Source organism: Ahaetulla prasina, chromosome 2, assembly GCF_028640845.1.
Source record: "Ahaetulla prasina isolate Xishuangbanna chromosome 2, ASM2864084v1, whole genome shotgun sequence".
NCBI classification, from domain to species: domain Eukaryota; kingdom Metazoa; phylum Chordata; class Lepidosauria; order Squamata; family Colubridae; genus Ahaetulla; species Ahaetulla prasina.
Window position 1 is genome coordinate 25707374 of NC_080540.1, and position 13236 is coordinate 25720609.

The window sequence follows — 13236 nt, forward strand, 5'->3', positions numbered from 1 at the left end:
CTGGTTGGCCCCGACTCTCTTATTTCTGTTTTGGACTCCAGTCTGAAATGGCAGGAAGCGAATGCTGCCTTATGTGCAAATGTGGCATGAAGGCAGGTATACGGCCACTTTGCTACTGCACTCTCCAGCGACCCTCTTCCCCCTCCTCCTCTCAGGATGCCCAGGCTGGCTGTGGCTGAGCCAGGAGCGTGCACATGTGCGGGGAGACCCTCCTCAAGCGAGCGCCAAAGCTCAGGAAAGACGCATGTGGGACGTGCAGCGGCTCGCTTAAGGAGGGTCTCCCCATGCGTGCGCACTCACCCGGCTCAGCCACAGCTGGCCAGGGGGTTACAAGAGAAGGGGGGAGGAGAGTGCAGGAGCGAGGCTGCCCTGTACCTGCCTTCATGCCACATTTGCATGTAAGGCAACCTTCGCTTCCTGCCGCTTCGGGCTGAAGTCTAAAAAAGAAATAAGAGGGGCAGAGCTAACCAGTGATGGGAAAGGGAGCCGTGTCAGAGGGCCCAAAGAGCCGCTTGTGGCTCTGGAGCCACGGGTTGCCGACCCCTGGTTTAAATAAAGGGGTACATCTGCCCCGTTGTACTCAATAAACATGTTTTACTTATCAAATTCTACTCACATACGGAGTTTCATTTAAGAAAATAAGAGATTGGGAAAGAAGCTTGTATTTATTGTAAAGGTGGAAAAGGGAGAGAATGGGAACAAGGAGCTGTGCTAAATGGTCTAATTTGTTGTGTGACTTGAAACGCCTATTAACCGGAAAAAACGAATATACAGGCAGCCTTCAACTTACAACCATTAGTTTAAATTTTAAACTTAGCTTAAATTTTAAAATTATCAAATTGATTTTATGGGTTTTAAATTTTTTGTAAATTTTATAGGGAAATATTTTATCTAAAGTAGCCATATTGAATAGGTTTTTTAAGGGTTGTTTTTAGCTTTGTATGTGTTGTTTTTTCCTGTATTTTATCCTGGCTGTACACCGCCCTGAGTCCTTCGGGAGAAGGGCGGTCTATAAATTAAAATATTCTATTCTATTCTATTCTAGTGACCATTTGAAGTTACAACAGCACTGAAAAGTGACAAATCTATATTTTATCTCTCCGTAAAATATTTCTTCCAAGCATCAGAAGACCGGGCCGGGAGCCTTACCCAAAAAGGCCACATTTCTGGAATTTTCCAGCATCACGTCTCTGTGCAGGGCTTTCTGAACAGGATCTAGCCAAGACCATTCCTCCTCAGAGAAACACACCGTAACTTCCTTTAGAGAGACAGGAACCTGCCAAAAAAAAAAGCAAAGCATACCTCTATGAGCAAACCAATTGCATTTGCAAATTCTCTCCTTTGGTTCAAGAATCCCAAAGCAAAGATTAATGAAAAGAAGGACTAGGGAAGACATGATAGCAGTGCTCCAATATCTCAGGGGTTGCCACAAAGAAGAGGGAGTCAAACTATTCTCCAAAGCACCGGAGGGCAGAACAAGAAGCAATGGGTGGAAACTAAACAAGGAAAGAAGCAACTTACAACTAAGGAGAAATTTCCTGACAGTTAGAACAATTAATCAGTGGAACAACTTGCCTTCAGAAGTTGTGAATGCTCCAACACTGGAAATTTTTAAGAAAATGTTGGATAGCCATTTGTCTGAAATGGTGTAGGGTTTCCTGCCTGGGCAAGGGGTTGGACTAGAAGACCTCCAAGGTCCCTTCCAACTCTGTTGTTCTGTTCTGTTCTGTTCTGTTCTGTTCTGTTGTTATGTTATGTTATGTTATGTTATGTTATGTTATGTTATGTTATGTTATGTTATGTTATGTTATGTTATGTTATGTTATGTTATGTTATGTTATGTTATGTTATGTTATGTTGTTATGCTATGTTATAAGTCAATATAAGGGACTTATTTGCCATGGGTCAAACAGGAATCTTCTGCAGGGTTAAAAATCGGATGTGGAAAAACCCGTCGGCGCTCACAGCATTTGACTGAGGTAACAATGGTAGAAGAAGCAAATTATCTGAGGAAGTGGATTCTTTTAGATCTGTTTCAGTCAGGCTTCAGTTCGCAATCATCCAGATCTGGAGAGATTTACAGGTAGGCCTTGACTTACAACCAACTTGAAAAGGGGGACTTACAACCCGCATCTGAACTTGTGGCGACTCCCCTCGTATGACTACACGTCAGGGCCTTGGGAACATGGCTGCGTTTAGGGCCATTTGCGATATCCCAGAGTAACGTTTATCAGAAACTGTCACTTACAGGTAGTCCTAGACCAGGGGTCTGCAAATTTGGCTCTTTTAAGACTTGTGGACTTCAATTCCCAGAGTTGAAGTCCACAAGTCTTAAAAGAGCCAAGTTTGCAGAACCCTGTCCTAGACTCATAACAATTCACTTTTAAGACTTGTGGACTTCAAGTCCCAGAGTTCCTCAGCCAGCTGGCTGAGGAACTCTGGGAGTTGAACTCCACAAGTCTTAAAAGAGCCAAGTTTGCAGACCCCTGTCCTAGACTCATAACAATTCACTTTTAAGACTTGTGGACTTCAAGTCCCAGAGTTCCTCAGCCAGCTGGCTGAGGAACTCTGGGAGTTGAAGTCCACAAGTCTTAAAAGAGCCAAGTTTGCAGAACCCTGTCCTAGACTCATAACAATTCACTTAGTGACTGTTCAAAGTTACGACAGTGCTGAAAAAAGTGACTTATGGCCATTTTTCACCACTGCAGCATACACAGTCACTCGATTTACATTCGGATGTTTGACAACTGAATTACATTTCTGAGGGCTGCAGTATCCCGGGGACAAATAATTACCAGTTGTGACCTTGTGATAAGCGAACTTAATGGGGGAAACCGGGTTGACTTAACGACGCTGTTACCAATTTAATAACTGCAGTGATTCGTTTAACAAACGGGGCAAGAGGAGTCATACAATGGGGCAAAGCCGACTTAACAAATTTCTCACTTAGTGACATCAATTTTGGGCCCACATGTCCCCAAGGTGCTTTTTTCAAGAGGCAACTGGACTTTCTGTTTTTTCTTTGAAAACGTGTTCTCTTATGTTGAGAACAAACCCATCAAAAAAAAGGGCCTCTGTGGCTCAGACTGGTAAGACAGTCTGTTATTAACAGCAGCTGCCTGCAATTACTGCAGGTTCAAGCCCCACCAGGCCCAAGGTTGACTCAGCCTTCCATTCTTTAGGTAGGTAAAATGAGGACCCAGATTGTTGGGGGCAATAAGTTGACTTTGTATATAATATACAAATGGATGAAGACTATTGCTCGACATAGTGTAAGCCACCCTGAGTCTTCGGAGAAGGGCGGGATATAAATGCAAAAAAAAATAAAAATAAAAAATAAAAAATCAGGACTAGATTCAGCAGTCCATCTGCATATAATTTATTTATTTATTTATTTATTTATTTTTCACATTTATATACCGCCCTATCTCCCTAGGGACTCAGGGCGGTTCACAGGCAAGTAAAAAAGTACATATAAATACAGACTAAAATAACAATTAAAAAACTTATTCTACATAGCCGAATTATTAAAAAGCAATATAAATAATAAAACCCATTAAAACCAGTATAAATTTAAAATCTAATCCAGTCCTGCGCAGATGAATAAATGTGTTTTAAGCTCGCAACGGAAGGTTCGGAGGTCCGGAAGTTGACGAAGTCCTGGGGGGAGTTCGTTCCAGAGGGTGGGAGCCCCACAGAAGGCCCTTCCCTGGGTGTCGCCAGACAGCACTGCCTAGCTGACGGCACCCTGAGGAGTCCCTCTCTGTGAGAGCGCCTGGTCGGTGAGAGGTATTCGGTAGCAGTAGGCGGTCCCGTAAGTAACCCGGCCCTATGCCATGGGCTGCTTTAAAGATGGTTACCAAAACCTTGAAGCGCACCGGAAGGCCACAGGTAGCCAGTGCAGTCTGCGCAGGATAGGTGTCACACGGAGCCACGAGGGCTCCCTCTATCACCCGCAGCCGCATTCTGAACTAACTGAAGCCTCCGGATGCCCCTCAAGGGAGCCCCATGTGAGAGCATTGCAGTAATCCAGATGAGACGTCACGAGGCGTGGTGACCGTGCATAAGGCATCCTGGTCTAGAAAGGCGCAACTGGCGCACCAGGCGAACCTGGTAAAGCTCTCCTGGAGGCGGCCGTCAAATGATCTTCAAAAGACAGCCGTTCATCCAGGAGGGCGCCCAAGTTGCGCACTCTCTCCATCGGGGCCAATGACTGCCCCAACAGTCAGCCGTGGACTCAGCTGACTGTGCGGGATGCCGCATCCACAGCCACTCTGTCTTGGAGGATTGAGCTTGAGCCTGTTTCTCCCCATCCAGACCCGTCGGCTTCCAAACACCGGGACAGCACTTGATAGCTTCATTGGGGTGGCCCAGTGTGAAGAAATACAGCTGGGTGTCATCAGCGTACAGCTGGTACCTCACACGAAGCCACTGATGATCTCACCCAGCGGCTTCATATAGATGTTGAACAGAAGGCGAGAGAATCGGCCCTGCGGCACCCCACAAGTGAGGCGCCTCGGGCCGACCTCTGCCCCGTCAACACCGTCTGCGACGGTCGGAGAGATAGGAGGAGAACCACCGATAAACGGTGCCTCCACTCCCAATCCTCCAACCGCGCAGCAGGATACCATGGTCGATGGTATCAAAAGCCGCTGAGAGGTCTAATAGGACCAGGGCAGAGGAACAACTATGGCCCTCCAGAGATCATCCTGTGACCAAAGCCGTCTCAGTGCTGTAACCGGGCCGGAAACCGGACTGGAGCAGGTCTAGATAGACAGTTTCATCCAGGTGCAGGAAACTGATATGCCACCATACTCTCTACAACCTTCGCCCGGGTTGGTTGAGACCGGACGATAATTACCTAAAACAGCCGGGTCCAGGGAAGGCTTCTTGAGGAGGGGCCTCACCACCGCCTCTTTCAAGGCGGCCGGAAAGACTCCCTCCAACAAAGAAGCGCTCGTAATCGCCTGGAGCCAGCCTCGTGTCACCTCCTGAGTGGCCAGCACCAACCAGGAGGGGCACGGGTCCAGTAAACACGTGGTGGCATTTAACCTACCCAACAACCTGTCCATAATAGGCAAAGGACACTTTTTTGAAGACAACAAAGTCCACATTTTGGACAGAGAGGACTACTGGTTTCAAAGAGAGGTCAAAGAGGCCATCTGTGTGAAAACAGTGGGGGGAGGGATACGACATCGTCTATCTCCAGTCTAAAACACAATCCTTTCAACAGTTCCAAGAAGGCTCCACTCCCATTTGCACTAGTTTTAATTTTTGGCTTTTGGTTTTAATTTTTTGGTTTTAATTTTTGTATCAATTGTTTTATTCTGGCTGTAAACCGCCCTGAGTCCTTTGGGGGAGAAGGGCGGTATAGAAATTTAAACAATAAATAAATAAATATTACTCAGGTGACCCTGCCGACACAGCTAAACCTCCAGTGGCCTCAACAACTCTTTAAAACAGGGGTGTCAAACTCGCGGCCCGCAGACCAGATGCATCACGCACTGGCCACGCCCACCCCCGGTTTAGTGAAGGAGGAAAAAGTCTGTTGTGACCCAGGCCCAAGTAGGTGGTAGTAAACTTAGTCCATGGAAAAACAAACTTTATTCGAACAGCTGGGAATTACTTCATTCCCAGCCTCGTTCAACTAAAAGTAAAACAAATGCCTCCCAACACAAATTCCTCAGTTATCTCACAAACCTTCGTCCAATTAGGCAAACTGCCAAAGGCCCTTCCTGGCAAACGTCCAGAAGCCACAAAAACAAAGACGTATATGAAGCAGAAGACGAAGCTGAAGACACAGCTACAACGTTGTTTTCTGGCAAAGGCCAAATGCCGGTGCTGGTCTGCTTTAAGCCTTATGGGAGGGGCCAATCATCTCTTGGCTCTACTCCCGAGTTGTCCTCTCTGCTTGAGCTGCTCTTGCCTTCTGGCAGCTCTTCTCATGTGTGCATTAGGAACAGGCTCCTCCTGTTCCTCTGCCTCACTACCATCAGTCTCTGAAGGCTCTGGAGTCCGCACCTCACTTCCCGATGGCCCTGGCCTCACCTCAGCCTCTTCGCTATCCAACTCCGTTGCCAGCTCCGTAGGCTGCTGATTCACCACAATAAAGGCATGATACATCACGTGACACCAAGAGTTTGACACCCCTGCTCTAAAAGAATGCAAACGACTGGCTGCCTGCAAGAAGTATAAATCCTTCCATTCTGCACCATCCAGTCAGAGCTGAAGAAGCTTCTTGGATGAGAAGTGAAATGTCTTCAAAGAAAAATTAGAAAGTCCAGTTGCCTCTTGAAAAAGCACCTTTGGGACAACCATGAACTGGATGACTGAGAATCTCCATGAACATTTTGGAGAACCGGTAGCAAAAATCCCTGCCTCCCCTCATGCCCAGCTGAGCCGCGCGATCATCAGAGGTTTTTTTTTCCTACTTTTAAAAGCATTTTTTCTTCGGCCGACAAAATGCTTTTAAAAGGCTCCTCTGAATATAATGGTGATAAGATTGGATAAAAGTTATGGGAAATGAAAGGAGGAATAAAGAAATTATTGAAAAATTAGGGTTAAGTTGGTTTGAAAAAATACAGATAGAAAAATGGACAAAAAAACTAAAGAATAGAATAGAATAGAATAGAATAGAATAGAATAGAATAGAATAGAATAGAATAGAATAGAATAGAATAGAATTTTATTGGCCAAGTGTGATTGGACACACAAGGAATTTGTCTTGGTGCATATGCTCTCAGTGTACATAAAAGAAAAGATACGTTCATCAAGGTACAACATTTACAACACAATTGATGATCAATATATCAATATAAATCATAAGGATTGCCAGCAACAAGTTATAGTCATACAGTCATAAGTGGAAAGAGATTGGTGATGGGAACTATGAAACAATTAATAGTAGTGCAGATTCAGTAAATAGTCTGACAGTGTTGAGGGAATTATTTGTTTAGCAGAGTGATGGCCTTCGGGGAAAAACTGTTCTTGTGTCTAGTTGTTCTGGTGTGCAGTGCTCTATAGCGTCGTTTTGAGGGTAATTATTCGATAAATAGATGTGAAACTGAATTTGAATATTTAGTATCTCGGATTATGAAAGATGAAATTGGGCTAAAGGGACTCGTTAGTAGGGTTTATAAGATTATAAATTCTGATGAAAAATTACAAAGAGTGATGAGGACAAATTGGGAAAAAGATCTTAATATTGAAATACCAGAGTCAGATTGGAATGTGAATTGGAAGAGTAGAATTATGAGAACTTTATCTATAAGGATTAAAGAGCACAATTATAAAGTTGTTTGGAAATGGTATTTGACTCCAGTAAGATTGTCACAAATGGATAAAAAAATTAGTAAAAAATGTTGGAGATGTGAGATGGAATTGGGGACTTATGAACATATGTGGTATAATTGTGATAAGGTTAAAAAGTTTTGGCAACAATTGGAGAAAATGATATTTGAAATGATGGGGAAAGTAATAACATTGAGAGTGGAAACTATATTATTGTTGGTAATTAAGGAAATAGAATTAACAAAATATGAAAAAGAATTGATTAGAATTATGATTATAATAGGTAGAATTATAATAGCTAGATATTGGAAACTAGATGTGATTTTTAGAATAGAAGAGTGGAATTCTGAAATGTGGAAATTAGCTTTAAATGATAAAATGACATGTGATATTAAAATTAGAAGTGGTGTGTATAAAGAAGATATTTTCTGGAAGACTTGGAAACCATTTGTGGACTTTGCGCTTGGAACATTGGACGCTTCAGTACCTGTACCTCGAGAACGTGGATTTTGGCAATCATGAGGATATATCCGAAGACCCAAATCTTCCTTTTATGTATAGCACAAGGGTGTAATAATGTATTTTCTTTTTGTTTGTTTGTTGCAAAAAAAGTAATTAAAAAAAAAAAAAGGCTCCTCTGGCGATCTCAGCTGAGTTGCCTGATCGCCAGAGCCTTTGAAAAGCATTTTTTTACAACCTCTTCAGCCGAAGAAGTTGTAGAAAAAATGCTTTTAAAAGTAAAAAAACCTGATGCTTGTATCTTAACTGACATTTCCACTCCTACCTGAGTTTGGGGTTCAACTGGCTCTTCAACTTCACGAGAAACAGAAGAACCTATGAGTGCAGATTTTCCATTCCCTGTGAGGTAAAAGTGACATAAGCAGAATTTTCAGAACCGTAGTTATTAAGATATGGGCTAGTATTATACAAAACAGGGCAGAGAGAATCTGAAAAAAAATCCCTTCTTTCCAAAGAACCTTCTCTTACCTGAGAAGGTGTCCTGACTTGGATTTTCATGGAAGATCTCACGGAAGGGCAGGTCCCCAGAATAATCAGGCCTATCCCTTCTTTCCTCCGGATTCACAGACTTCAAGTTCAGTCCTTGGAACTGATGGACCAGGAAAAGCAAAACAAAAACAACAACAACAAAAAAGTAAGAGAATTTATGAAAAAGGAAGCATATTCTTACTGCCAGCTCAAAAACGCTCCATGGCTTAGGGCCCGGGTACTTACGGGACCGCCTGCTGTTACCCCATGCCTCCCACCGACCCGTACGCTCACACAGAGAGGGTCTTCTCAGGGTGCCGTCCGCAAAACAATGTCGGCTGGCGGCCCCCAGGGGCAGGGCCTTCTCTGTGGGAGCTCCTACGCTTTGGAACGAACTTCCCCCTGGTTTAGGCCAAGTGGCTGATCTTCGGACTTTTCGCCGTGAGCTGAAAACGCATTTATTTATCCAAGCGGGACTGGACTAAAAGTTTTACTTAATTTTAACCGGGGTTAATTATTAATTTTTAGATAATGGGGTTTTATCATTTTAACTATAATTTTAATTCTGGCCTATTTAAATAAGTTTTTTAATTAGTTTTTATTGTGTATGATTTCTGTATTTTTATCTGGCTGCGAACCGCCCTGAGTCCTTCGGGAGATAGGGCAGTATAAAAATTTGATTAAAATAAAATAAAAAAAAATAAAAAATAAAAATGAGCAAGCGGTATGTGGCAGCAGCCAAAAAAACTATTTTTAAAAAAAATTTGCATTTATATCCCGCCCTTCTCCGAAGACTCAGGGCGGCTTACACCATGTCAAGCAATAGTCTTCATCCATTTGTATATTATATACAAAGTCAACTTATTGCCCCCAACAATCTGGGTCCTCATTTTACCTACCTTATAAAGGATGAAAGACTGAGTCAACCTTGGGCCTGGTGGGACTTGAACCTGCAGTAATTGCAAGCAGCTGCTGTTAATAACAGACTATCTTACCAGTCTGAGCCACAGAGGCCCCGTTACAGTCCTTGGTTGTCTAAACCAAGGGTCTCCAACCTTGGCAACCTTAAGCCTGGAGGACTTCAACTCCCAGAATTCCCCAGCCAGCGTTGCTTTGAATTCTGGGAGTTGAAGTCCACCAGGCTTAAGGTTGCCAAGGTTGGAGACCCCTGGTATAAACAGAGGAATAAGAATTAAAATCACATGAAGTAGTAGTACCACTTTATAAAGCCTTAGTAAGGCCACACCTGGAATACTGCCTCTGGTTTTGGTCACCACATTACAAAGATGTTGAGCCTTTGGAAAAAGTGGAAAGAAGAGCAACTAAGATGATTAAAGGCCTGGAGACTAAAACATATGAAGAATGGCTGCAGGATATGGGTTTGGCCAGTCTAGAGACAAAAGGACAAAAGGCCGGACACGATCGTGGTATTTGAGAGGTTGTCACAAAGAGGAGGGGGTCAATTTATTTTCCAAAGCACCAGAGGGCACGACAAGAAACAATGGATGGAAACTAATCAAGGAGAGAAGCAACCTGTAACTAAGGAGAAACTTCCTAACAGTGAAAACAATTAACCAGTGGAACAGCTTGCCATCAGGAGTTGCAGGTGCTTTGTAAGAAGAGCCTAGACAGTCATTTCGCCAACTTCCCGACCTCCGTACCTTCAAGCGGGAATTGAAGACTCTACTATTCAATCGGGCGGGACTAGCCTAAATATTTATTTTAATTTAATATTTAGTTTAATTGAATTTTAATTGAATTTTAATTGTACTAATCTATTTATAATTTTTAAATTCTAAGGGTTTTATATCAGTCTATGACCGTTTTAGTTTAAATTGGCCTGTTAAATATTTCATTTTAAATTGGGATTTGTATTGTGTATCTATATGTTTTAAATAAGGCTGTACACCGCCCTGAGTCCTTCGGGAGAAGGGCGGTCTAGAAATCTAATAAATAAGTAATAAATTTTTTTGAAACGGTAGAGGATCTCCTGCTTGAGCAGGGGGTTGGACTAGAAGACCTCCAAGGTCCCTTCCAGCTGTATTATGATTTATTGTGAGTTCAACATCTCCCAAGTATCTTCACAAACCTGTTAAGGCCCCCTGTAAAAAATGCCAACAAATGGTTATTTCTTGAGATCCCTTTTGGGCTTGCCAGGTGATGGTCTCTCACCTGTTCCTTCTTCTCCTCTGCCTGGCTCAGGAGAAATCCTTCGGCCAAGGCCACCGCCTGGGAGCTGGTCTCTGCTCCGCACTCCCGCACCCAGTTCTCCATCTCTGGGGGCAGGAGAGCCAGGAACTGCTCCAAGATAACCAGGTCCAGCATCTGTCCCTTGGTGTGTTTTTCCGGCTGCAACCACTGGCGGCAAAGTTGGTGGAGATGGCTGCACATCTTCCGGAGCCCCTGGTCCCACAAGCTGGATGGCAAAACACGCATCTTCCTCCTGGTCGTTTCCCGCAGGTCCTTCACGTTCCTCCACGGAGCATCGCTCATAAAGGGGAGGTCCGTCTCTGCCTGCAGCTCCTTTGGATGATGGAAAAGCAGAAGTCGGTGGATACAGGTCGTCATTGACTTATAGCAGTTAGTGTTTAGTGACCATTGAAAGTTAGGACGGCGCTGAAAAACATCACCGTTTTTCAGTTTTATGACCCTTTGCAGGATCCCCACGACCATGCGGTCAAAATTCAGAGGCTTGGCAACTGGTCCGTACTTATGACCATTGCGATCATGTGATCATCTTTTGCAACCCCGACGAGCAAAAACTCAACGGGCTGGAATGGAATCTCACTTAACAAGCGTGTGACCAACTTATCAACTGCAGGGGTTCACTTATAACCACGGTGGCAAGAAGGGTCTTAATAGAATAGAATAGAATAGAATAGAATAGAATAGAATAGAATAGAATAGAATTTTTATTGGCCAAGTGTGATTGGACACACAAGGAATTTGTCTTGGTGCATACGCTCTCAGTGTACATAAAAGAAAAGATACCTTCATCAACAATTCTAACGTACAACACTTAATGATAGTCATAGAATAGAATAGAATAGAATAGAATAGAATAGAATAGAATAGAATAGAATAGAATAGAATAGAATAGAATTTTTTATTGGCCAAGTGTGATTGGACACACAAGGAATTTGTCTTGGTGCATCTGCTCTCAGTGTACATAAAAGAAAAGATACCTTCATCAAGGTACAACATTTACAAATGATGGTCAATATATCAATATAAATCATAAGGATTGCCAGCAACAAAGTTAACAAAGTTAAAAGCAACAAACATGGGACATAAAACTCCCTTAAGGAACAACTTACTTAACGACAGAAATATTGGGCTCCGTTGTGGTCGGAAGCCGAGGGTCTACCTGCACAGCGATTGGCTTCCCAACTGGGGCAAGAAAGGGGGTTAAAAGGGGACCAAACTCACTCAACCAACCGAAACTCACTCAACCAACGCCTCGCTTTAACGACAGAAAGCTTGACCTCCACAGTGACCGTCAATCGAGGACTACCTGCACAGTCTTTCCTGACTCCAGCGGCTCCCGTGGAAGCTCTGCCTCCTCCTCCGGCGAGATTTTTCGCGAGGTTCCTTGAGGTGCTTCCTCCGGCTCCGCAGCCGGCCAGCTCCGCTCCTTGCGCACCAGGCGCAGCGCCTCCTCCAGCAGCGGGCGCAGCTCCTCCAGCTGCAGCTCGGCCCAGCCTTCCTCCCGCAGGGCTCGGATCAAGGCTTGCAGCCGCCGCCGCCGCGGCTGGACTCTCCCTTCCTCCCGCACCATCCACTCCAGCACCCAGAGCGCTTCCCGCGGCCGTTTCTCCAGCAGCGCTTCCAGGGCGAGCTGCAGAGCGACCGCGGCGTCTCCGGGCGACCTCGGTCCCTCGGATCCTTCTTCCAGCCCCGCCGCCACGTTCAGCAGAGCCGCCCGCAGCGCCGTTGTTGTTGTTGCCGCCGCCGCCGCCGGATCGCCCAGCGTTTGGATGCCGCGCAGGAGAGCCATCTCCAGCCTCAGCAACCCCTGCAGCCGCTCCTGCTCGTCCACGGTGAGAACCGCGTCTCCGGCTAGCAGAGCTTCCCGGCCTCGCCGGGCTTGGTGGAACTCGGCGCAAAAACGTTCGAGATCCGGCGGCTCTCCCAGTTTCAGCGCCCAGCACCAGCTGGCCCGGATGGGCTCCGACACGTGCGCCGCCAGCAGCGCCTCCGCTTCGGCCAGCCGGCGCGCCAGCTGCTCCGGGGAGAAACCTCGCGGAGGCATCGCTCAGCCGCCTCGGCTCTGCTTCTTTAACTGCCCGACGTTAAGCTGGTGGGAAGTCCGCTCTCCTTTGCTTGGAACCCCCCCCTCCCCAAAGGCGGAGCTTCGTGAAACCCCGCCCCTTTCGGTCTTGCGGCCAGCCTGCGGGATCCCCTTGCCTCCCGGCCCTTCAACCGAGGGCCCGCGGGCGCCACTTGGTGAAAGGTGATCTCTTTCTGCACCCAGATAGGAATATAGAATAACAGAGCCGGAAGGGACCTTGTCGGTCATCTAGTCCAAGAATAATAATAATAATAATAATAATAATAATAATAATAATAATAATAATAATAATAATAATAATAATAATAATAATAATAATAATAATAATAATAATAATGTTTTTAATTTGTATACCGCCCTTCTCCCGAAGGACTCAGGGTGGTGAACAGGCAAATAAAATACAGACAAACATACACAATAATTAAAACAACCCTTAAAAAACTGATTCAAATTTGCCAGGAAATTAAAATTAAAACACATCTATTTATTCAAGCGGGACTGGCATAATAGTGTTATTAATTTTAAATCGGGTTTTTATTGTCTTAGGGTTTTTTGAATTTTTAAATTTTAATATTGGCCTTTTGTAATTTGCTTAGTTTTAAATCTTGGTTTTAAATTGTATGTCTATCAATTTTTTATCTTTGGCTGTACACCGCCCTGAGTCCTTC

General features: G+C 44.6%; 1 pseudogene; it reads right to left on the reverse strand.

Annotated features, from left to right (window-relative positions):
• The window catches only part of LOC131193449 (zinc finger protein 845-like), a 52434-nt pseudogene extending 39608 nt beyond the window's left edge, over positions 1–12826 (reverse strand).
• Between the last annotated feature and the right edge of the window lie 410 nt (positions 12827–13236).